The sequence below is a fragment of the Rana temporaria genome, chromosome 5 (assembly GCF_905171775.1).
Source record: "Rana temporaria chromosome 5, aRanTem1.1, whole genome shotgun sequence".
NCBI classification, from domain to species: domain Eukaryota; kingdom Metazoa; phylum Chordata; class Amphibia; order Anura; family Ranidae; genus Rana; species Rana temporaria.
In genome coordinates this window covers 68,011,455-68,037,293 of record NC_053493.1, presented here as the reverse complement: position 1 = coordinate 68,037,293, position 25,839 = coordinate 68,011,455, and the positions used below count along the sequence as shown (strand labels likewise).

General features: G+C 43.3%; 1 protein-coding gene across 3 annotated transcripts in view; it reads left to right on the top strand.

Moving 5' to 3' along the window:
- Nucleotides 1–25,839, top strand: part of WDR37 (WD repeat domain 37) — a 233,877-nt gene that overhangs the window by 13,948 nt on the left and 194,090 nt on the right. For 2 of the 3 annotated variants that reach the window (XM_040352668.1, XM_040352670.1), the window contains exon 2: nucleotides 5,994–6,060. The exons of the other annotated variant lie outside the window; for it this stretch is intronic. The gene's annotated coding sequence lies outside the window, so the exon portion shown is untranslated. The remainder of the gene's footprint in view (nucleotides 1–5,993; nucleotides 6,061–25,839) is intronic. 3 annotated transcript variants of the gene reach the window in all.

Genomic DNA, 25,839 nt, shown 5'->3' with positions numbered 1-25,839 from the left:
CGATGCTCGGCTGCAGTGATCGTGAAATGTCTCCCTGGCTGTGATTAGCGCAGCGCTGTGCACACTTCCTGGCGGGCTCTGCATGTGTACTATGCGAACACGCCAGAGCTCATCCTTAATCTTGAAATACGTCGGCGCAAGTGCTTTGTGAATCCGGGCAAATGGAGCTAAATATTCCATTCACCCTTAGGCCTCATTCACACGGGGGTATTAATCTGTACCCCCATGGGAGGGCCATGTTTCCCGGAACGGGGATGCACAGGTGTTCCCAGCATCCCGTGTAGGGAGTCCCATTGCTGTCAACTGGGGTGCAGTGACTGTACCCAATGTGACATCTGTGTGGGTGCCGGTGCACGGCCCCGAACGCACCCAGGGTGCGTCTGCACAACTGCACCAACATGGATGTTTTTTTTTTGGGGGTTAACGCAGCCCCCACACAGGGTACAGATTCATACACCCCGTGTAAGTGAGGCCTTGGACTTCTCCATGAAGGACCTCACTGGCAGGAAGAGTTCTCATTTCTCCAGCAGAGAGCCTAAAGAAAGCTGGAAAGACTTCTCTGACCTCTGAAGACAAAAAGAGTTCCAACCTCCACTTATAGCCGATCCAACACACGCCTTAAAAACATACCGGCCTCCAAACTTCACAACATAATCAATTACTTTGTCGATCGACAATACATAGATCGATAATATCGCCTGTAAAAACGTGCTCGAGATGTTGGTGGTAAACAGCCTGCTAGGCCCGGGAGGAACCAAACCAAGCCCTCCAAAAGTTGCCAAGAGTGTAAATGTAGACATTATGCTTTACAGTTAATCCAAAAATATCACATTCTAAAGGGAAAGATAGAACAAGGGGAGGGGGAGGATGGAAGGATGCGGGTAAGGAAGGGGTGTGGGGGTTCCCCAAACCCTCACCCCCTTCTTCCTCCAACCTTCCCTTCCCCCCCCCCCCCTTTCCTCCCTCTCACCCTCTTCCATACTCCCTCCTTTTTGTTCTACCTTTCCCTTTAGAGTGTTATATTTTTTATTAACCTTCAAGCATAATGTCTACATTTGCACTCTTGGCAACTTTTGGAGGGCTTGGTTCGGTTCCCCTCGGGCCTAGCAGACTGTTTACCACCAACATCTCAGACACACTTATTTTTTTACATGTTTGGGCAATGTATTGTTGAACCTTAAAGCTTCTGCAGAAGCTGCAGAAAGGTAAATAGAGGGCTGATGGAAAGATCCTGTGGTCACTGGAGTGGCAGCCGCAACCAGTGTAGGGACCTGTGTTGATACAGCCGTACCTGGCCCCTGCGAAGGTCCCTCAACTTTTTGTTGAGTCTTCTTCTAGGAACAGCCAATTGTCTTGTTTGTCCAACTAAATTTGATAGTTGTTGATTCAGAAGCTGCTTATGAGAAACTTTTAAGAGATTGATGACATAGTGGATTCCTGTCATGATGACTTGAAATGAAGATCCTCTCCCTCATATATTCCCTAGCAAATCAACCTTCTCATCACCTAGTTAAAATTTTCTTCCAACATTTTGCCATCTTCAATCCCAAGAAAGCTGCACCCCTCCCATTTAAGTGCAATCCGTCACTACTATAAAGATGGTAACGGCCTGAAAAGTCGGTCCAGTTTGCCATGAAGCCGAACCCCTCCTTCCTGCACCAGTTCCTCAGCCACTTGTTAAGTACCATAAGCTCTTGCTGTCTCTGTGGTGTGGCTCGAGGTACAGGCAGCATTTCAGAAAATATTGCCTTGGGGGACCTTTTCTTCAATATGGCCCCCAAATCCCTAAAATCATTTTGTAGGGCCCTCCATCTTTCTCTAACACATGCTGGTGGAGCCTCCGTGTGGACGTCACATGCTGGTGGAGCCTCCGTGTGGACGTCACATGCTGGTGGAGCCTCCGTGTGGACGTCACATGCTGGTGGAGCCTCCGTGTGGACGTCACATGCTGGTGGAGCCTCCGTGTGGACGTCACATGCTGGTGGAGCCTCCGTGTGGACGTCACATGCTGGTGGAGCCTCAATGTAGCGTTCATTTTCTGTCTCGTGAGCTGTCTCTGCAGTAAATACTGCGTACATCTGCAACAAAAAAAGAATCGGGTTTAGCACTTTCACCAAATTATACAACATCAATTTATACAGAGAAAAGTTCAAAAATCCAATGCCAGGGACAATAAATAAACCCAACATGACAGGGATCACTAATGGTGGCCTTCCTATTTAAAATTCTGGTTTCCTGGCAGTTATGCAGACCCACTAAAATGAATGGAGTCAGAAAGGCAACTGATTCTTAATTTTCATGTGCGGGGAGTAATCTGCAGTGCTTCTGTTTTCTTATTATTAAACACCCAGCCTCTGTACATCTACTTCCATTCCTATACATATGTAACTTTGGACTCCAATAAAGATGTTTTTATAACAAAATATATATTTTTTTTTTTTTATTAATTTTGATGTATGGATTGGATGGGAATTACATTTTAAGACCACAAGAAAAAGGGGGTGAACGCAGACATTTTTTGCAATCCTAAGGCGCTATCATCCCTAAACCATATTATTCTCTAGAGCAGTGGTCTCCAAACTGCGGCCCAGGGGCTGGATGGGGCCTTTTTTTTCTCCCACTGACGCCAGGGCAGTTTCTACTCCCAATGTCCCCAGTCTGAAGCACAGTAAACTGACCCTTTGTTTGGCGACCCTTGCATTGGGACTTTCAATATAGCACCCAAGAAAGGTCAATAAAACACCAAGATTAAATGATATAAAAATGAATATTATAACAGAACTTTACAATTCAAGGTAATTAACATATGTATATGCAGTAATTTTAGACTATTGCAGAAGTCGGCATAATACCTTGGGGATTAATGTGCTTCTTCAGGCCCCTTACTGAGAATACTTGCTCAAAATATCACTTCTGTAGTCTGCATATTTGTCTGAAACAATAAATCTAAGTATAATCTTATTGCAAAGCATAAATCCTTTTTAAAAACGTATTCTTAACACATATGTAGTTATGGATCTATTTGTCTGAAACAAATATAATTATTTCTTGTAACAAAACATAAATCAATTGTGATAACATATTCTTACCGCATCATTATATATAGTTAGATAATAAATACGTACTACATCTGTACAATTGTCAATATTGCTACACCCGTTTTCTATTTCTACTATACTAATATTTTATTTTTTGTTTATTTTTTAGTATTGAAAATCAAGTAATGCATTACTGCAAAACACTTTATTTTAATTTTTTTACACAGTATATTGTTTCATGTCTTGCCCCGAAATGTGCCGCCTCTTCAAAATGTCCTAATATATTGTACTTCCAAATATATCAGATGTTTTCGGGCTGGGATAAATAAAGGTATGAGACGTTAAGGCTTCAAAATGAGAATAAAAAGGGGCTGCGAAAAAAAAGAAAAGCTTTTTTATTACAGTATAGGAGTGATACATTTTGAAAGGAAACTGAATCCATTAGTAAGCTTACTCAAAAAAGCATTCCTCTCCAGGGCTTCTGGTGACCATATGTTTTATGTACAATGGAGATCATAAGGCGACTTTGTTTTTCTTTTTCTCCCATTACCTATGTACACCGACCAGCCATAACATGGCCACCCATAATAACCTATTTGTGACATGGACTACACTAGACCTCTGAAGGTATGTTGTGGTATCTGGCACCAAGCCGTCAGTAGCAGATCCTTTTTAAGTTGCGAGGTGAGGCCTCCATGGACCTAACCTGTTTTTCCAGAACATCCCACAAATGCTTGATTGAATTGAAATCTGGAAAACTTCAACACCTTGAACTTGTTGTGTTCCTCAAACCATTCTTGAAGTCATCAGACCAGGCTACTTTCTTCCATTGCGCCGAAGTCCAGTTCTAAAGCGCCCGTGCCCACTGTGGGGCGCTTGTGGCTATGGGCATGGGCACCCTGACCGGTCTACAGCTATGCAGCCCCAAAGAACACAAACTGTGATGCGCTGTGTCCTGACTCCTTTCTGTCAGAACCAGCATTAACTTTTTCAGCAATTTAAACTGCAATGGCTCCTCTGTTGGATCAGACTACACAAGCCAACCTTCGCTCCCCACGTGCATCAATAAGCCTTGGCTGCAAATGACTCCATCTCTGGTTGTGCTATCTTGGACTGATTTTGGTAGGTCCTGACCACTGCAGACCATGAATAATCCCACAAGAGCCGCGCTTTTTGGAGTTGCTCCAAAAGATTGTAATCTAGCTATTACAATATGGCCCTTGTCAAAGTCACTCAAATCCTTATGCTTGCCCATTTACTGTATATACTTGAGTATAAGCTGACCCGAATATAAGTCGAGGCACCTAAATTTTACAACAAAATAACTGGGAAAACGTATTGACTCGACTAAAGCTTGGGGTGTCCATCTCCATGCCTCACCGTGTCCATGCTTCACCGTGTCCATGCCTAGACTTACGTTTAACATGGGAGTCTATGAAAGGGGTGCCCGACTTTTAAGAATCGGTGCTCCCCGGCCATAGGTCCCCCGGAAAAACAAACTTTGCACACTTGTAGAGGAATAGTGGGGCTATATGTGTGCCAAGTCCAGGGGACCTATGGCTGGCCAATTCCGGGTCCCCAAAGTCCGGGAGATTAGGTGCAAAAAGGTGACTCGAGTATAAGCCGAGGGGGGGGGCATTTTCAGCACAAAAAAATGTGCTGAAAAACTCGGCTTATTAAGTATATACAGTATTTTTTTTTTTTTTTTTTTTCTGCTTTACTTTTTGCCTGAAAGGCTATCGCCAACTTTAATTATCTATACTAAGTTCACAGCTGCAGCAGCTGCCATGCTATTGCTTTTTAGCCCTTGCACATCAGAACGTTTTATATAAGGAAATTTGGTAGACAAATGGTTAAAGACTGTAATTACAGAAAAATACTTAAACTGCCAAAAATGCATACAGCTCTTATGTCTTGCTGTTTGCTGACAACACAAAGCGCCTTTGGAGTGGTGTCAGCCCTGCCCAGTTGTCTTTTGCTAAACTACTCAAACCCTTCTAGTTTTCCATCTTTAAAGCATAAAGGCTAATCACTCTGTAGCCCCAAAAAATAAGTAGAAGGGCTAATTGCTCTCCTTGGGATAACACTGGTAGACACATGATGACAACTCTAAACAAAAAAAAAACTTTTAATGGTGCAAATAGAAGATGATTGTTGAGGCTTATGTACAAAAAAATGGCCATCTTGCAAAGAAAAGCATAAGTACTCTCCTGTTTGCTCTTGGCTATCTTCAACTAATAAGTTTGCTGAAAAACCCTCTTTGTCACTCCTGGGAATGTCTGGTTCCAGTGTTCCCCGCTGCACTCTGTAGTTTCATCTGCCGGCCAATACTTTGTGACAGGGTGCAAAAGGGATCTAAGGGCCAGCAACAGGAACCACAGAGTGAAGTGGGGGACCGGCTGTCAGATCTGTCCAGAAGTCGGCAAGCTTATTTCTTGAAGACGATGGCAGGAGAGTGGTACGTATTGAAATGTGAACTACATCCTCCCCCTCCCTTTATTTTATTTATATATATAATATAATGCGCGCACACACACTGAACGGTTGCTTTAAATTAAACGTGTACTGCGAGCAATGTTTAGACGGCCTTTTCCTTCTAAAAAATCTCGCTATCTGGATTTCATGCCGTTCCAAATTCTTCAGGACTTTCTGATTCACTGACCAGGAACAAGTCTATAGGCAGTAAAGTGAGAACTGATCTGAGCCGTGGTTCCAGGACGTTGACGTATGATTAGCATATCGGAGCTCCCCAGTTTTTTAGGCACATGGGGCGCTCTCCTGAACGAATGTGCATGAACATAGAAATGCTTTATTTTGCAATACAAAAGTATGGCCTGTGTGTTTATGGACACTATTTTATTTCTTCCTGGTTCAGCATTGTTCTGTCTTGTTTTTTTTTGTCTTTTTTTTGTATTGGTGAAATTCTCATAATAGAATGTTTTCCCTCCACACTAGATCATAGTCTTGTACCAGAAGACTGACATCCCTGATGGGCCAGGAGTGGATCTCTGCCTAAATACAAGTGAGTTGATTGATTTATATAATTTGAAGAATTAATTTGTATTGAAGTTGCATTAGTCTTGGTTTATTTTAACCACTTACCCCCCGGAACATATTGCTGCCTAAAGACCAGAGTACTTTTTGCGATTCGGGACTGCGTCGCTTTAACAGACAATTGCGCGGTCGTGCGACGTGGCTCCCAAACAAAATTGGCGTCCTTTTTTTCCCACAAATAGAGCTTTCTTTTGGTGGTATTTGATCACCTCTGCGTTTTTTATTTTTTGCGCTATAAACAAAAATAGAGCGACAATTTTGAAAAAAATGAATATTTTTTACTTTTTGCTGTAATAAATATCCCCCAAAAATATATAAAAAAACATTTTTTTTCCTCAGTTTAGGCCGATACGTATTCTTCTACATATTTTTCGTAAAAAAAATCGCAATAAGCGTTTATTGATTGGTTTGCGCAAAAGTTATAGCGTTTACAAAATAGGGGGTATTTTTATGGCATTTTTATTAATATTTTTTTTACTAGTAATGGCGGCGATCAGCGATTTTTTTTTCGGTATTGCGACATTATGGCGGACACTTCGGACATTTTTGACACATTTTTGGGACCATTGGCATTTTTATAGCGATCAGTGCTATAAAAATGCATTAGATTACTATAAAAATGCCACTGGCAGTGAAGGGGTTAACACTAGGGGGCGGGGAAGGGGTTAAGTATGCCTGGGTGTGTTCTTACTGTGGGGGGGGGGGGTGGCCTCACTAGGGGAAACACTGATTTTCTGTTCATACATTGTATGAACAGAAAATCAGCATTTCCCCTGCTGACAGGAACGAGAGCTGTGTGTTTACACACACAGCTCCCGTTCCCCGCTCTGTACCGAGCGATCGCGTGTGCCCGGCGGCGATCGCGCCCGCCGGGCACACGCACGGGAGTCGGGGGCGAGCGGGGAGCGCGCGCGCGCGCCTCCGGCGGCGCGCACGCGCCCCCTAGTGGCGGCTATACGATAGGACGTATAGCTACGGGCTCTCGCCCAGGAGAGCCGACCTGCCGCCGTATAATGACGGTGGCTGGTCGGCTACTAGTTAAAGCAGAACTAAACCCTCCTATCATTTTCAGCCAAGAAAGCTGCCATCTTGGCCTCTGTTTGATCACATGTGCAGCATCATGGCGGTTGAAGATCAGTTGATGCACCCGACATTTTAAATGTTTGACACTTTTGTTGCGAGCACATGCAGTTACCGTATATACTAGAGGATGAGCCGAGTTTTTCAGCCCATTTTTTATTTAGGCTGAAAAAACGATCCCCTTGGCTTATACTTGAGTCCGCAGTAAAAGAGCATCTGTCACCCACTGTGTAATCCAGCATCGTATCAGTGTTTCTCTATCATGGACGGACGAGGAGGAGGCGAGGCTTTCTTACAATGGACCGCCGAACAGACTGGATTATACAGCAGCAGCACACATGCTGTTTTACTAATGAAAGGTGAGACTGCATTAGGGCACAGTGAGAGACTGCATTAGGGCACAGTGAGAGACTGCATTAGGGCACAGTGAGAGACTGCATTAGGGCACAGTGAGAGACTGCATTAGGGCACAGTGAGAGACTGCATTAGGGCACAGTGAGACTGCAAATGGGCACAGTGAGGCTGCGAATGGGCACACTGAGGCTGCAGATGGGCATTGTTTACCCAGTAGCTTCTGCATTTTCCCACCCTAGGCTTATACTCAAGTCAATATGTTTTCCCATTTTCTTGTGGTAAAATTAGGTGCCTCTGCTTATATTCGGGTCGGCTTATACTTGAGTATATACGGTACATTCCCGACACGTGGCAGATATGTACCTGTATTTAGAAATGGATAAATCCATGGGTTTAGTTCCGCTTTAAGGGCCAGTTCACACCAGATGCAGTTCCGTGCAGTTCCGTTTTTCTGCATCAATACAGTCAGTTCCCGGTCAGTTTCTGCACCAGGAACTGACTGGAACCAGGGCTGGACTGGGACAAAAATTTGGCCCTGGACTTCATCCAGACCGGCCCACTTTAATTCAATAAAATGCTGCCCCCACCCCCCCGAAAAATCACACCCACCAAAAGGCCCCTACATCCATTATTGTATATCATGAGAGGGTGAGAGAGAGGGGAATGAGAGAGAGAGAGGAGGGAAAGGGGGTGAGAGAGGGGAGTGAGTGTAAAAGAGAGGGGGGTGAGTGTAGGACCCCTTTTTACACTGAGGCATTTTTTAGGCGCTTATGGGCGCCTGTAAAGCGACTGAAAAACACTTCCGCTGCAGTCCCAGTGTGAAAGCCTGAGTGCTTTCACACTGGGGCACTGCCAGGGCGTTAAAAAAAGTCCTCCAAGCAGCATCTCTGTTTTAAAAAACGGCCCACTGAGCCATCGGCCCACCGGGAAACTCCCTGTAGTCCCTATGGCCAGTCCATCCCTGACTGGAACTGACTTCACTGGTGTGAATTGGAGCCATTGGACTACATGGAAAACACTGCATGCATTTTTAGTGCAGAAAAAAAAACTGAACTGAACAGAACTGTGTCTGGTGTGAACTAGCACTAAGCGTTTTTGTTTTTTTGGGAATAGCTGCTTTCTGTGTAGAAGAAAATCCAGAAAAATGTGAGTTGCAGAGGAGTATAGATATTATTATGTTATACCTGAGAACTTGTCCAGGGTTGGCTTGCACCAATTTCATCTTGGGAGAAAAAGACTCCAGTTAGGGGAATATTCACTTAAAAACATTTTGGTTTTCCTAATGTTTAACTTGAAGGATGAGCTTTACTTGTAACTGCTCAGGCATTCGTCATTGTCACCATTGCTAAACTGGTTTAGAATCCTTTCTTGCCATTTCAAGGAGTTTTATATTATGATATTGTACCCGAGGATGTCCGAACTCGCAGCTTGTGGTTCTTTCTACTATATTCTGTAAATACAGTTCAGTTTGTGCAGCTTTGTTCCTGTGCTTTCTGGGTTATGGGAGCTTTTTGTTCTCTTTGTATTCATATGACTCACTGGTCGTGTTTGGGATTTTGCATGTTCCTATGCGTTCTGCAATTAAACTGCAGTGTTTGCTTTGGAGGATCCTGCTTGTTTTAATTTTTACATGTAGCATTGTATAAATATGATGACGGCAGCTTCTTTTTTTTTTTATCACATGATTATTGGAATGAAGGCATTAAATCCTCATTTTTTGTGGGGGAAAAAACACAAAAAAAGTAAAATTCTTAAAGAAAAATTTCATGAGCAATGAAAAAATACAGATGTATGCACACTGCTCAAAAAAATTTAAGGAGCCCTTTGAAAACATATCAGATCTCAACGGGCAAAAATCTCATGCTGGATATGTATATGTATACTGATATAGACTGGGTAATGTGTTAGGAATGAAAGGATGGCACATCATTTGATCTAAATTAAAATTATCCACCTACAGAGGGCAGAATTCAAAGACTCCCTGAAAATAAAAGTGAAAAAATTATGCAGCAAGCTAGTCCATTTTGCTGAAATTTCAAAATGGTCCTCAGTAGTTTGTATGGCCCCCAAGTGCTTGTATGCATGCCTGACAACATCAGAGCATGTTCCCAATGAGATGACGGATGGTGTCCTGGGGTATTTCTTCCCAGATCTCGACCAGAGCATCACTGAGCTCCTGAACAGACTGAGGTGCAACCTGGAGGCACCGGATGGACCAAAACATAATTTTCCAGAGGTGTTTTTTGATTTAGGTCAGGTGAGCGCATTCAATGGTATCTATTTCTTCATCCTCCAGGAACTGGCTGCATGCTCTCTCCACATGAGGCCGGGCATTGTTGTGCACCAGGAGGAACCCAGGACCCATTGCACCAGCGTAGGGTCTGACAAGGGGTCCAAGGACTTCACTATACCTAATGGCAGTCAAGGTGTCATTGTGTAGCCTGTAGAGGTCTGTGCGTCCCTCCATGGATGTGCCTCCCCAGACCATTACTTGCCCACCACCAAACCGGTCATGCTGAACGATGTTACAGGCAGCATAAAGTTCTCCGTGGCTTCTCCAGACCCTTTCACATCTGTCACACACGCTCAGGGTGAAGCTGCTCTCATCTGTGAAAAGCATGGGGCACCAGTGGCGGACCTGCCAATTCTGCTGTTAATTGGAAAATGCCAATCGAGCTCCACAGTGTCCGGCAGTGAGCACAGAGCACTAGAGGACGTCGGGCCCTCAGGCCACCCCCATAAAGTCTGTTTCTGATTGTTTGGTCAGAGACATTCACACCAGTGGCCTGCTGGAGGTCATTTTTTGTAGGGCTCTGGCAGTGCTCATCCTGTTCCTCCTTGCACAAAGGAGCAGATACCAGTCCTGCTGATGGGTTAAGGACCTTCTATGGCTCTGTCCAGCTCTCTGAGAGTAACTGCCTGTCTCCTGGAATCTCCTCCATGCTCTTGAGACTGTGCTGGGAGACACGGCAAACCTTCTGGCAATGACACATATTAATGTGCCATCCTGGAGGAGTTGGACTGCCTGTGCAACCTTTATAGGGTCCAAGTATTGCCTCGTGCTACCAGTAGTCATACTGACTCTGGGCAAATGCAAAACTAGTGAAGAACAGTTGGAGTAGGTAAAAAATGTCAGACAACTCCACCTGAAAAAACATTCCCGTTTTGGAGGTCGTCTCATTGTTGCCCATCTAGTGCACCTGTTGTTAAAGCGGGGGTTCACCCTATAAACAAAAAAAATAAAAAATATATTTTCTTCTAGCATACAATTAGGCATAGTAGCACGAGCTACAGTATGCCTGTCTTGATTTTTTTAGCGCGGTACTCACAATGCAATCCTACATTGAAGATACCGACTCCCCGCGGGGAATGGGTGTTCCTATCCAGACGGAGGATGATTGACGGCCGGCTCTGGCACGTCACGCTTCTGCGGAAATAGCCGAAATAGGCTTGGCGCCGTATAGCGCCGTGAAGAGCCGAGACCTACTCCGGCTGTCTTTGGGGAGCGTGACGTGCCAGAGCCGGCCGTCAATCATCCTCCGTCTGGATAGGAACGCCCATTCCCCGCGGGGAGTCAGAATCTTCTATACAGGATTGCACAGTGAGTACCGCGCTAAAAAAATCAAGACAGGCATACTGTAGCTCGCGCTACTATGCCTTAATTTATGCTAAAATGTTGCTATGGAGGGTGAACCACCGCTTTTAATCAGTTTCAGCTGCTTTCCTGTTAATTTAAATTAACAATCCCCTCTGTATACACCCCTCCCCCTCTGCTACTTAACTGACCAGATCAATATCCCAGGAGTTCTGATTCAAAAGTGTTCCTTTTAATTTTTTTGAGCTGTGTATATGTGTGTGTATATATGTATGTGTATGTGTATGTGTGTATATATATATATATATATGTGTGTATATGTATGTATATATATATATATATATATATATGTGTATATATATATGTATATGTATGTGTATATATATATATATATATAATTAGTGCTGTCAGTTAAACGCGTTATTAACGGCGTTAACACAAACCCATGTTAACGCCGTCAATTTTTTTTATCGCGCGATTAACGTTCGGGGGTTATACCGGGATGATGCCTGCAGCCGCAGGCATCATCCCGGTACCGTTGTTTAGAGCGGGCGATCGGCTATCCAAACATAACAACCGATGTGGCTAAAAGCCGCTCGGTTGTTATGCCGGAGGAGCGGGAGGGGACATCCCCCCCCTCCCGCCGCCTTTCGCCACTCTGACTGGGCCTCCCGTCCCACCGGGAGACCCGATCGTCCATCCGGCGCCTTCTGTGTTCAGGCGGAGACTGACACTAAGCCGTAAACGGCTTTGATTCAGTCTCCGCATTGAAACCACGGAATCAGCGTCATGACGTCACTTCCGGGTCTCTCGGCTGCCAATGGCGCCAGATTTAAAAAAGTACACAGTATTCAGAATCGCCGTTTTCGGCGATCTGAATACTTTGAAGTGCAAAGGAGGGCTCGGAGGTCTTTTAGACCCCCGATCCCTCCATAAAGAGTACCTGTCACCACCTATTGCCGTCACAAGGGATGTTTACATTCCTTGTGACAGCAATAAAAGTGATCAAAATGTAAAAAAATTTAAAAACACAATTTAATATTATAAAAAAAATAAAAAAATAAATAAGAAAACAAAAAAAAAATGTTTTAAAGGGTGAACCTCCTTAATCGCGCGATTAATCGTGAGTTAACTATGACATTAATGCGATTAATCGCGATTAGAAATTGTAATCGCTTGACAGCACTAATAAATATAAATATATATATATATATATATATATATATATATATATATATATATATATATATATATATATATATATATATATATATATATATATATATATATATATATATATATATATATATATATATATAGCACAGGCAGAGTGGTCTTTCCATTCTTCACTTTTACAATAATTGGACATTCCGCAGCACTCCTGCGTCGCACACCTGCCATTGAATGTTTTGCTGAGCACAGTGGGAAGAATCAGAATAAGACGCATTGCTGCTCACATGCTTTCCGCCGCATTCAGCAAAACAGGCAAGCGCAGGTGTACGCGGCATGATTAATATTAATGAACAGTGAGACTGGGGTGGTCCTCGAATCTGCTGTGTGACTTCAATTTTTAAATGTAACTTTTGTTTTAAAAGAAACTCGGCCAGTTCATTGGGAACAATAAGCTGCCACGTTACAAAATAAATCGGTAACGTTCCTTCTCAGCACACATTGTTTGCATCCTCCCGCACCACTGATTTAGATCATATGAGTACTAGCCTGTATATGTCCCTTTTTTACCGGGCAACTTTTTTCCATTTTCAGCACTGTGATAGTTTAACAATTGGTCATGCTGCACTGTACCCAAATACATTTTATATAATTTTATAAGACTGATCTGTTTTGTTTTGCTGGTGTTTAGCAGCAGTTTACCTTACTTTTTGTTTTATAAAGAATATCAAATAAGAATGTGGGATAGTACAGAGACCTTCAAAATTACCCCTTTTTTGGATTGCGATGATAGCGAGACAAATCGAGATCATGAATCTCACGGGGGACACACAGCAATAAAAACCTGACAAGTGTTCTAATCCCTCTCCAATCCATCAAAACAAAAAAAAGTTTTGTCTTTAGTTTATACTTGAACCACCTCAATACTGCCAGACGTATGTATGGTTATGTATGTCTATTGAGCTATATCAGGATCATGGTATCCTTTTTTTCATTTTAGATTCCCTGTCTGGTAAAAGTAATCAGAGCAGCTATATACCCTCCAAGTCGTCACCCCCCCCACTGCCTTGCCTGGGAACAATCCGACCACAGGCATCTGCTTCCCTGCAGCCACTGTGTGACATCAGAAACGACCAAGGTTTTCATCACTTTCAGTTTATTTACAAGCTATCACCGGCTTTTAAGGGCCCTTTCACATTCAGGTCCGCCTGTCAGTTTTTTTTTTTTTTTTTTTAGGTGGATCTGAACAGGCGCTCCGTGCTTTTCCTATGGAGCGTTGGATGTCAGTGGTGACATCCCCGCTGACATCAGACCCGCTCCGATCAGCCAAAGTGTGATGGAGGAAAACCCTACTTTTCCATCCGTCGTTCTGATCTACGGTTCGCCATCATCCGTTCCCCCCCAAAGGGTAGCAGTGTGCAGATACAGACCTGTCATGTGCCTGCTCTGATAATGGACAATTTATTGTACCCTAGTTTTTTTTTTGTCATTCCACGCGTGTGCACAATTTTAAAGCATTGCATGTTTGGTATCTATTTACTCGGCGTAACATCATCCTTTATACTTTTCCCATAAAACTGGCTATTCTATTGTGTTTTAATAAACCGTGAATGTTTGTGTTTGTTTGATAAACCGCTGTGCGAATATCGTCTGACATAAAAATTGCAACAAAAGCCATTTTATTTTCCAGGGCCTTTAAATTTTGTGTGTGTGTTTTGGGGTTTCTAAGTATTTCTCTAGCAAATTAAAAAGTGTATTTTTTACATGTATGTGAGAAATGTCAGAAATGGGTGTCAAGCGGTTGGGGACTGCACTGAAATTTCTTTCACTGGGTAGTGAGTATAGCAGTTAGAAGGGAGGTGGGAGCAGGTTTATGCTTTGTTGGATTGATCCTGAACTTCCCAGTTAAGTTCTATTGACTTGGTGCCATAGCGTTGATTGACTGCAATGCAGGGGTTTGAATTGAGCAGGTTGTAAACATGGAAAATTTCCTTGTCCTTTGTTCACACCTGATGTGAATGGGCTCTTAGGACCCTTTCACATGAGGTGGCCTCTGCCCGGAATCCTTCCGCTAAACAGGCGGATGGCTTGTCCGTGTCAGCTAAGTTTATGCAGAGCGGACACACACAGCCCCCTCTCCCCTATGGGCGGTCGGATGTGAATGTAAACCACCAGTTAGTTTTACACCTGACTGCCATCCAATCTGCAAGACGGATGGGAACGGATCCCCATCTATCCATTTTTATCGGATCAAAATGGATGTTGGTGGCGGGTGTAAACAGACATATGTCCGTTTACATCCACTGCTCCATAGAGGACAATGGAGGGCCCAATCGGGTCTGCCTGAAAACTGAGAAGCAGACCCAATTGTCCTGCCTGAATGAAAGGGACCTTAGAGATATTATATATATATATATATATATATATATATATATATATATATATATATATATATATATATATATATATATATATATATATATATATATATATATATATAATATCGGGGCTTTTTGAAAACCTCAAGATATTGCATTGAATCTTCATCATATTTTGCTGCAATATAGAAAAATCTGCTGAATTTGAATAGGAAGAACTCATTACCCGGTTTTGTGGCTGGTTGTAGTCCAGCTTACTACTACATATAAACTTTGCTATTTGCAGGACATACAAATACTTAGAAAACCTACCCCCAGACTGAGACCATTTTTAATCTTTGAAGTTCCATATTTCCTATGACTAGCCATTGCTCAATAAGCTAGTCGCATATCGAAAATGGAGAGGTTACTAAAGTTCTGAAAATTCTCGTACGACCGAATAAAAAGTCAGAAATGTCATGCGTTGTAGTGCAACTGTACTGATTAAACGAAAATTGTGCGATCTGGTATCATACGAGAAATATTTTCATGCTTGTCCAATCGAATATCAGATTGCCTCTCGATGGCTCTGTACTAACTATTTGATGTTTAGTATTATCGATTCGAAAGCTGTATTTTTCGTCCTATTTTCGGATCATGTGTACGGGCCATTACAATGAATGTAGGTGAAGTAATTTGACACATTAGGGGATTTGCATAGCTTCTATGTTGAAAACGATATCCTTCCCGGTAATTTATTGCAGACTTCACCTTCTCCTCCCTTGTAGGAAAGTGACTCGTCTTTAGAGGGTTTGGAGGTGAACATGTATAGAGTTACAGTCTCTGAGGAGCTGATTTACGTGAGCACTTTTGTCATTCTGCCATTGTTGGACTCCTGATCGTCTCGTGGTGCCAAACCACAGGAGGAATGTAAGCATGATCCTTAGCCTTATATATAGCACAGCGCAGATGTGACACAAAAAAAAAAAATTTCGGGAAAAGTAACCCTTTTCTTCTCTGTGTGCAACCTGTAAGAATTGTAGGATATTTTCCATGGCAATAAGGTAAGTATCTAGGGGTATTGGGAGTATGTGTTGGGTAAAGTGGTTAGCCAGTGCACACAGCCACCGCCAGCCCCTAGGATTATATGGTGTGTGTGTGTGTGTGTGTGTGTGTGTGTGTGTGTGTGTGTAATATTACATTTCAGTCATGCTCGAAATTGTTGGCCCCCCTAAGAATTTTTCCAGAAAATCAAGTATTTCTCACAGAAAAGTATTGCAGTAACACATGTTTTGCTATACACATGTTTATTCCCTTTTGTGTGTATTGGAACAAAAAAAGGGAGGGGAAAAAAAGCAAATTGGACATAATGTCACACAACTCCAAAAATGGGCTGGTCAAAATTCTTGGCACCCTTTCAAAATTGTGGATAAATAAGATTGTTTCAAGCATGTGATGCTCCTTTAAACTTACCTGGGGCAAGTAACAGGTGTGGGCAATATAAAAATCACACCTGAAAGCAGATAAAAAGGAGAGAAGGTCACTTATGGCCCATACACACGATCCGAATATCGTACGACGGATCGTACAACTTTTTTCGTTTAATAGTCGCAAGTAAAATGAAATAGGTCATTAAAGTCACACATTCTCGTACGACCGAAAAAAATAATCGGAAGTGATGTCATGTGCTGTAATGTATTTGTATTGTATTTTCTTACGACAACTGTACTGACTAAACGTAAATCGTACGATCTGACATCGTACGAGGGAAATTTTCGTGCATGTCCGATCGAATAATATCGGATGAACTGTTGTCAAAATCAGTGTACACACGATCCGAAAATCATACGATCCTTCATCGGACGATTGTTTTCGTCCGATATTCGGATCGTGTGTACGGGCCATTAGTCTTTGCATTGCGTGTCTGTGTGCCACACTAAGCATGGACAACAGAAAGAGTCAAGAGAACTGTCTGAGGACTTGAGAACCAAAATTGTGGAAACATATCAATAGGGCCGAAACAACTAATCGATTATGAAAATAATCGATTACAATTTTCATAATCGATTAATCGGGCAGTAACATAATGGGGTTAAAAACTAAAATTAGCCCTTTATAGTACAAAAAGCAAATTGCTACTGTAAATATTACTTTCACTGTCCCACAGTAAAAAAAATTAACCCCTTACAGTAGCGCTTATTTTCTCTTTTTGTACTTAGTTTAGTTTTTTTAATCCCATTATGTTACTAAACATCTCAGGCCTGGGTCACACCTCTGTGTTTTTTGGTGCTTTTTGCAGAAACACACTACAGTTCATTTACATGTTTTCCTATGGGACACGTTCACATCCATGATTTTTTTTTTCGGCTGCTGCGTATTTGGAAAGGGCAAGGACTTTTTAACGCAAAACTGTGCTATTTTTTTATTTATTTTTTGGTTCAATATACTTCAATGGAGAAGAACCAAAGGCATTTATTGAATGTCATCTGGTGGGTGGCCATTCTTAATGGTGATGTGACAATCACGGAAGTGGTGAAATCACGTTGTGTTTTAACACTCCACAGGAGGAGTATAGATTGCCTAAGAGCACTTGGTTATCACATTGGGACTTTTAAAGGGAAGAGGATCCATTTAGAAATTCTCTATTATTAAATTTCTAATATTTTTTATCTATCTATCTATCTATATATTTATATTTTGTTTGTCACTAAAAAAGTTGTTTGTCTTTGTGATAAGAAATTCTTTGTGAACCTGATATAGGGTAACGCACGCTCTTTTTTTACGTGCACTATTTAATACGTGTATGGTATGCATATGTGTGTGTTTTCACATCCTTCTGAGAAGAATATTTGTATAAGCACCTGGTACACATTTATATATACATATATGTTTGGTGGATTGTCATTTATGGGTGATATGTATAGGGGTTAATAATTGTAATAATTGCACAGGATTAGGTGGATGTAGGTCAACCACCAGGGTAGCGCAATCCATATACTATACAATTTTTTTTTTTTTTGGGCCAGCCACCATAGAGTGACTTTTTTTGATTGCAGCAAACCAACCAATACAGAACAATTTTGTCTTTCCATTTGCACCAGCAACACCCGTCCCATTGAAGAGAAAAATTGATGAAAGATTGCAACACAGCATAGTCCGGATGGTGGATAAGCCACCCCAAACAAGTTCCAAAGAAATTTAAGCTGTCCTGCAGGCTCAGGGATCATCGGTGTGTCGGCGCCAACTATCCACCGACATTTAAATGAAATGAAATGATGTGGCAGAGATATAAAAAAGCAAGACTACAGTTTGCCAAAATGTACTTGAGTAAGCCAAAATCCTTCTGGGAAAACGTCTTGAGGACAGATGAGACCAAGATAGAGCTTTTTGGTAAAGCACATCATTCTGTTTACCGAAAAAGGGAATGAGGCCTACAAAGAAAAGAACACTGTGCCTACTGTGAAATATGGTGGAGGTCCAATGATGTTTTTACCAAAGGATTTTGGGTCGCACTGTAGAGCCCAGTGTCAGAAAGCTGGGTTCGTGTCCGAGATCTTGGGTCTTCCAGCAGGACAATGACCCCAAACATACTTCAAAAAGCACCCAGAAATGGATGGCAACAAATCACCGGGGAGTTCTAAAGTGGCCAGCAACGAGTCCAGATCTAAATCCCATTGAACACCTGTGGAAAGATTTTAAAATTGCTGTTGGCAAAAGGCACCCTTCCAATAAGAGACCTTGAGCAGTTTGCAAAGGAAGAGTGGTCCAAAATTCCGGGTGAGAGGTGTAAGAAGCTTATTGATGGTTATAGGAAGCGACTGATTTCACTTATTTTTTTCCAAAGGGTGTGCAACCAAATATTAGGTTAAGGGTGCCATTTTTGGAGTTTTGTGTGACAATCGTCATTCAAAGTATGACCGCGCTGAAAATTTGGCCTGGGCAGGAAGGCAGTGAAAGTGCCCGGTATGGAAGCTGTTATCGAAGCTTTAGGGTAGTTTTAAGAGTTGAAATGTTGGATGGCCTAAACCAGAACCATACTGTCGGAGTACCACAAAACAAAAATGCTATTTATTTAATTCAAAGCAAACTCGCACATCCATCCATCCATCCTTCCATCCATGCTTTATTTTGTTGAGAAATCAGTTTGAAAATGGCCCTTTATGACGATTCATATAGCATTTACAGTACTTTCTGGAATCTATCTGCCCTTAGCTTATGCATGAAGGCTGGAGGGTGTGCTTTTCTAGGGAAAGCCCTCCTGAAATGGTTGACATTTGCCTAGGTCTGGAAGCCAGGAAGTAATTTAAAAAATAATAATAAAATAATCAGGGAGAAAAAAATAAAGTTTAAAACCAGTAGATGGGAAAGTGTGTCCTATTTTCTAATACTAGCAGCATAAAGATTAACCCATTAGTGCCCCTTGTTCCAATATTGGAATAGTAGTGATGTGGGAGTTATTTTTATCCTACTGCTGTAGGTAACATATGAATTTTCTGTGCAAATCAAAAATGTCAATCTTTAGGCATAAATGGGTTAAAAATAGTCAGTTGATTGAGAGAGCGATTTTCCGCTTTTAAGTATTGTCAACCTAAAAGTTAGAGGTCTGTGGAAGAAAAGTTGAATTTGAGCCCTTGGATATTATTTATATAGCAAAGAACATTTACACAACACTTATATATTGTACATTCACATCAGTCCCGCCCCCAAGGAGCTCACAATCTAGGGTCCCTATGACAAACGTACATACACATACTAGGGCCAATTTAGACCAGTTCTAAACCCATGGAAACCCAAGCCAACAGAAGAACATGTAATCTCCAATCAGCTAGTGTCCTGGTCGGGTTCGGACAGGAAACCCTAATGCTGCAAGGCAGGCGTTACTGACCGCTAAGCTGATCTAGTATAACCAGATTTAAAAAATAAGCGCCCCCTTGCTCTTGGCACCAGAAACCCATGTGCCTTCCATAGGAGCTAGTAAAATGACCTGGGATAGCAGAATAAAGAGGAATTGATGCTGCTGCCATAGTGTTTAACTTTAGTGCACAGCAAACCCTTTATTTTGCACTTCTGAGTATTGAGCTATTTAGCGGCACTGGGGAGAGCTCGATGTCGGGATCCTGCTGAGTCTTCCATCTCTGTTCTTAGCCCAAGGCCTGCTTTTCTACTGAGAAGTGTGCAGGCTTAAGGTAGCAGAATGGCTCCCTGCTTCCTCCCCGCATTACAGGAATGCTGAAAATACTTTCATGATGGGGGGGAAAAAAAAGATGTTTGAATGCTCTCCTTTATCTGCCGCTGTCGCTGAAATCTGCTAGACGCAGCTGGAGGTGACAGTAATATATTGGAGGGGACCCTGAACACATTGTTGCACGGAAGGCTCTGGAAACTGACTATGGCAGTTACAACAAACTCAACACAAGCCGAATGCCAGCAGACGGAGCAGGAAAAATCTGTGATCAGGAGTACTGCTGAGCGCACAGTTTCCAAAAGAATACAAATGATTTTTTATGTACAGCTCCATTTATTGTGTCCGTTCAGGAGTGAGGGCTCATTAACATCACATTTGTTGGGCTAACGCATAGACGTGGCTTTTTTTTTTTTTTCTTTATTTCTGATGTTCCTCATTTATACTGCCCTAGTATCATAATATCTCTAATTTTAAAAGAGAAGTAGAAAAACAAACTATTTTTTCTGTTTTTATACATACCTGGGTGGATCCCCTGACACATCTGCACTGAGAAATGAGCGATTGAACACCGCCGATGGCTCGGTTCTCACAACCCCCCGACTGTCAATCAGCAGCTCTCCGCTCTGCCCCCCCCCGCGCTTGAGCGCTGGGCTTTGGAGGGGCGGGGAGTGGCCATCTTGGGCTCTCAGCGGCTCGCTGAGACGGGTATCGGTCCAGGCACCTGGCGGATCCAGATTTTATTGTTGTGATGACGTGTTGCCTGGACTGATTTTTGTGACATAAGCAGAGCGTGGCCTTCAGTCCACACTCTACTAAAAATGGGTCACAGAAACGAATTGCACTCCTGTGATCCATAGAAGAAGCCCAGTCCTTCTGCGGCGTCCTCGCTCGTTTCCCACACCGAGTTTTGAATACTGCGCCGACATATACCGAGCGCAGTATAGTCGGGCAGTCTCGGCAACTTCCGCGCTCACGTCCTGGACGTACAGGACGTCAGCGCGGGTAGCCGAGCATTGCCGACAATACACGAGTGTACAGCGCTCTGACACTCGTGTATTGTCGGCAATGCTCGGCTACCCGCGCTGACGTCCTGTATGTCCAGGACGTGAGCGTGGAAGTTGCCGAGACTGCCCGACTATACCCGAGTGTACTGCGCTCGGTATATGTCGGTGCTGTATTCAAAACTCTGCACGGGAAAGCGGGTATCGGCGTATACCGCGCACCCACGATTTTGCCCTGATTTTCAGGGCAAAAAAGTGCGCGGTATACGCCGATAAATACGGTAATAAAAATGCAATAAAACTATCCCCTATTTTGTAAACGCTATAAATTTTGCGCAAACCAACCGATAAACGCTTATTGCGATATTTTATTTTTTATTTTTACCAAAAATATGTAGAAGAATATGTATCGGCCTAAACTGAGGAAACTTTTTTCAAAATTGTCGCTCTATTTTTGTTTATAGCACAAAAAATAAAAATCGCAGAGGCAATCGATTACCATCAAAAGAAAGCTCTATTTGTGGGAAGAAAAGGACGCAAATTTTGTTTCGGTACAACATTGCATGACCGCGCAATTGCCAGTTAAACAGTGCAGTGCCAAATTGTAAAAACACCTCTGGGCATTTAGCTGCATATTGGTCCGGGGCTTAAAGCGGTAGTTCACCCACAATCCCATGATGTTACCATCGAGACAGGCATTGTAGCGCGAGCTACAGTATGCCTGTCCCGATTTTTTTAACCCCGTACTCACCTCGTAGTCGTCCATCGTAGATTCCGGCTCCCGCGGGGAATGGGCGTGCCTATGGAGAGGGAGGATGATTGACGGCCGGCCCTGGCACGTCACTCTCCCCGAAGACAGCCGGAGTAGGTCTCGGCTCTTCACGGCGCGTGCGCACAGGCTATGCGCACGCGTCGTGAAGACCAAGCCTATTTCGGCTATTTCCGGAGAAGCGTGACGCGCCAGAGCCGGCCGTCAATCATCCTCCGTCTCCAGAGGCACGCCCATTCCCCGGTATCTTCGATGGACGACTACAAGGTGAGTATGGGGGGAAAAAATTCGGGACAGGCATACTGTAGCTCGCGCTACAGTGCCTGATTTAAAGGTAAAAGAAAAAAAAATTTTTTTTTTCCTGTCGATAGGGTGAACCCCCGCTTTAAGTGGTTAAACATACTGCCAGAGCTACAATGGAATGGTTTGTATCAAAGCATATTCATGTGTTAGGATGGCCCAGTCAAAGTCCAGACCTAAATCCAATTGAGAATCTGTGGCAAGACTTGAAAATTTCTGTTCAGACGCTCTCCATCCAATCTGACAGAGTTGAGCTATTTTGCAAAGAAGAATGGGCAAAAATGTCCCTCTCCTAGATGTGCAAAGCTGGTAGAGACATCCCCAAAAAGACTTGCAGCTGTAATTGCTGTAAAAAGTTGGTTCTACGAAGTATTGACTGAATACAAATGCACGCCACACTTTTCACATATTTATTGGAAAAACGTTTTGAAAACTATTTATCATTTTCCTTCCACTTCACAATTATGTGCCACTTTGTGTTGGTCAATCATCGAAAATCCCAATGTTATTGGTTGTAACGTGACAAAATGTGGGAAATTTTTTTAAAGGGTTATGAATACTTTTTCAAGGCACTGTAGATACACTACATTCCTAAATATTATTTATAATCCATAACATTGTGCAGTGGTATAATCGAGCACTCTAGGCATCTGTCATGCTACATGTGACTTTCTCAGAATCTCAACAATGTTACCATAAATGTTCTGCAGGGATCCTCACTGTGCACCGTTTACCCGTCTGTTTGTTTGAAAGCAAAGTTATGGTATTCATCTATCTGATGGGAGAATTTAGGAAAAAATGTCTGCTAAAGTTATACTTAAAGCGGGGGTTCACCCGTACAGAACACTTTTTCCCCTTAGATTCCTGCTCGTTCGGTCTAGGGGAATCGGCTAGTTGTTTTAAAATATGAGCTGTACTTGCCGTTTACGAGATGCATCTTCTCCGCCGCTTCCGGGTATGGGCTGCGGGACTGGGTGTTCCTATTTTGATTCACAGTCTTCCGAGAGGCTTCCGACGGTCGCATCCATCGCGTCACGATTTTCCGAAAGAAGCCGAATGTCGGTGCGCAGGCGCAGTATAGAGCCGCACCGACGTTCGGCTACTAGTGACGTCGGAAGACTGTCAATCAAGAAGGAACGCCCGCTCCCGAAGACCCATACCCCGGAAGCGACGGAGAAGATGCATCTCGAAAACGGTAAGTACAGCTCATATTTTATATAGGGGAAAAATTGTTTTATGGGTGAACTTCCGCTTTAAAAGTGGTTGTAAACTTCTTGATATCCCTCTATAGTGTGTACTTGTCTTAATTAAGATCACTTTTTTTATCTGCTGCTATCCATGGCCGATCCTAGGGTCACGGCGGGCCCCTGGGTGCAGAAATATTTCTGGTCATTTTTACTAACTCCTCACCTTTACAAATGTTTCTATGGCAATGACTCAACCACAGAGACGCTCCCCCCCACAAAGTCTTCATTTAACCTGGGATCCTTACATGATCTCTTAATAATGAACAAAATACAGGAAGAGAAACGGATTACTTTTTAGGGACCTGGAGGGGGGGCCACTCTGATGGACACAGAGAGGTCTTTTGTTAGAAAGACCCCAAGACCTACTACAGACATGATACAAGAATTGGTCAGAGACTGCAGATGGTATACAGGAGATGATCAGAGACTGCAGACATAGTACAAGAGATGGTCCATTAGACCCCTTTCACACTGGAGACATGTTTCAGGTGCTTTAGGATAAAAATAGTGCCTGAAAAAAGCCTCATCTGCAATCCCAGTGTGAGAGCCTGAGTGCTTTCACACTGGGGCGGTGTGCTGGCAGGACGTTTAAAAAAAAAAAAAAAAAAAATATCCTGCAAGTAGCTTCTTTGCGGCGCTTTAGGAGTGTTGTATACACCGCTTCTAAAGTGCCCCTGCTCATTGAAATCAATGGGCAGTGCCTGTAAAGTGCACTTAGAACTTGTTATTTGGCCGCTAGTGGGGGTTAAATGCACCTCTAAAATGATGGTAAAGCGCCGCTAAAACTAGTGGCGCTTTACCGCCGACGCCCCCGCACTGTCAGTGTGAAAGTGCTTGGTACATCTCATTATACATCACATCTGTAGATGGACTACTGGGATGCAGGAATTGGCAGGGGCTGTGTATCCGATGCAATCTATCATGCCATAAAACATCTAGAGCAGGGGCAGCCCAGAGCACGTGTAAAGGGATGCTGGGGATGCTATCCCCCAGCACACTGAACACTGTAACTCATCTTGGTTCTCTCTCTGTGCAGCCTGAGATAGAGATGCGAGGGGGAGGCATTCCAACTGGAGGTGGAGACAGACGGGATCCATGTGAGGAATTCATTCCTGCACATCAGCACTCATCAGCCACCTAAAACTAGAACCCTTGTGTCAGGAAGAGGAGTGGCCTCTCCCCCAAGCACTGCCAGGCTGGACGGGCTTCCCTATGCTCGCGCATCAGTTCTGGATGGACACACACCTGTGCTCAGAACACTAGTTCTGGATGGACACAAACAAGGAGAGAAGGAGGGAGGGGAGAACTCTATCACTTTTGGCGCCCCCCACCTCTGCAGGCGCCTGGGTGCAAAGCACCCTGCCTAGGATCGGCCCTGCTATCGGTAAGAGTCACTTACCATTTTTCTCTTGGTGTCAGGAAAACTTTTAATAGTGGAGGGATCTCCAGCTGATTGACAGCCTCAGCTCTGGTGCTGTGTGCTGTGTGATGGTTGGGCGGGGGAGGTATTCCCCCTCCCCTCTAATCAGCTGTAAGAGCTCTCCTCTCTGAGCTCTGTAGAGCTCAAAGGCCAGCCATAGACGGTTTGAATCTTAGCTGGAACCTGCTGAGCCGAACTATGTATGGACAGGCTGAAGGTACCAATTTGCACTTTCGATTAACTAGGGTACAACCAGGCTGCCAGATTCACTTATCGCTAGCAGCTGTTATAGCAGCTAGCATCAATCCCTGTCTTCTCACCTGCCCGCCGGGAGCAGACAGTTGCTTGGCAATTGGAATCCTCCGTGTCCGCACTGTCTGTGTTGATGGAGGGGGGGGAGGGGGGCGGATGGACATGCAAATGTATTTTTCTGTAACCCGTTTATGGTCTGCTTAACTTCTGCTCTCTGTCTGCTTTTTTCTGAACTCTTAGACAAGCGTAAAAATTCAGCACTTTGAACAGATAAAGAGAAGACTGCAGATAAACATGTACAACTTGCGCCGGAGGATTTGTTTCATCCCTGTGTATCACCTGAGGGTGACCTCACTGGGTACAGTTTATGTTTATTGGTTCTATTAAACCACTTGGAGAGCTCCCTCATCTTGCTGAATGGATACTAAAGGAGCAGGAGTAAAATAATGAGTTCATCCCCCATGTAAATCGATTTCCTGTTAAGCCGGCCATAGCAAGGACCTGCCATATTTCTATGTGTGTATGCATAGGCTGGTTGTACACAAGTTTGTCAGTTTATCGGTCTGTGGCTGGACACAGAGTGCTATTTCTGTTTAGTACCCAGGGACTAATGCTCAGAACACAAGCAGTCTGCATTCCTAATATTCATCCCTGGGTGCATACTGTCCTAGATGTTGGCCATAGCAGCTGTTGGCCTCTTATAGAGTTTTACAGGCTATTTGCATGTTATTTTCTGATTGATCGAAAACGAATAGGTTACTAAAAGTTACGAAAAATCTTATTCAACAAAATATGACTTCGGAAGTGATGCATTCATTCATTCATTTCTAAGCATACTTGGTCTTGGGCTGGCCATACAAGGTATTTCTTTACTGCAACCATGGGTTGCAGGAAAGAGATTTGCACAATCCCCCCCCCCCCCCAACACAGACTGTGCCGAGCAATTCTCTTCTCCTGGCAGGGGGAAGCTGTCTTTGCCGGGAGAAGACGGTCATTATTGCTAGCGGCTATAGCAGC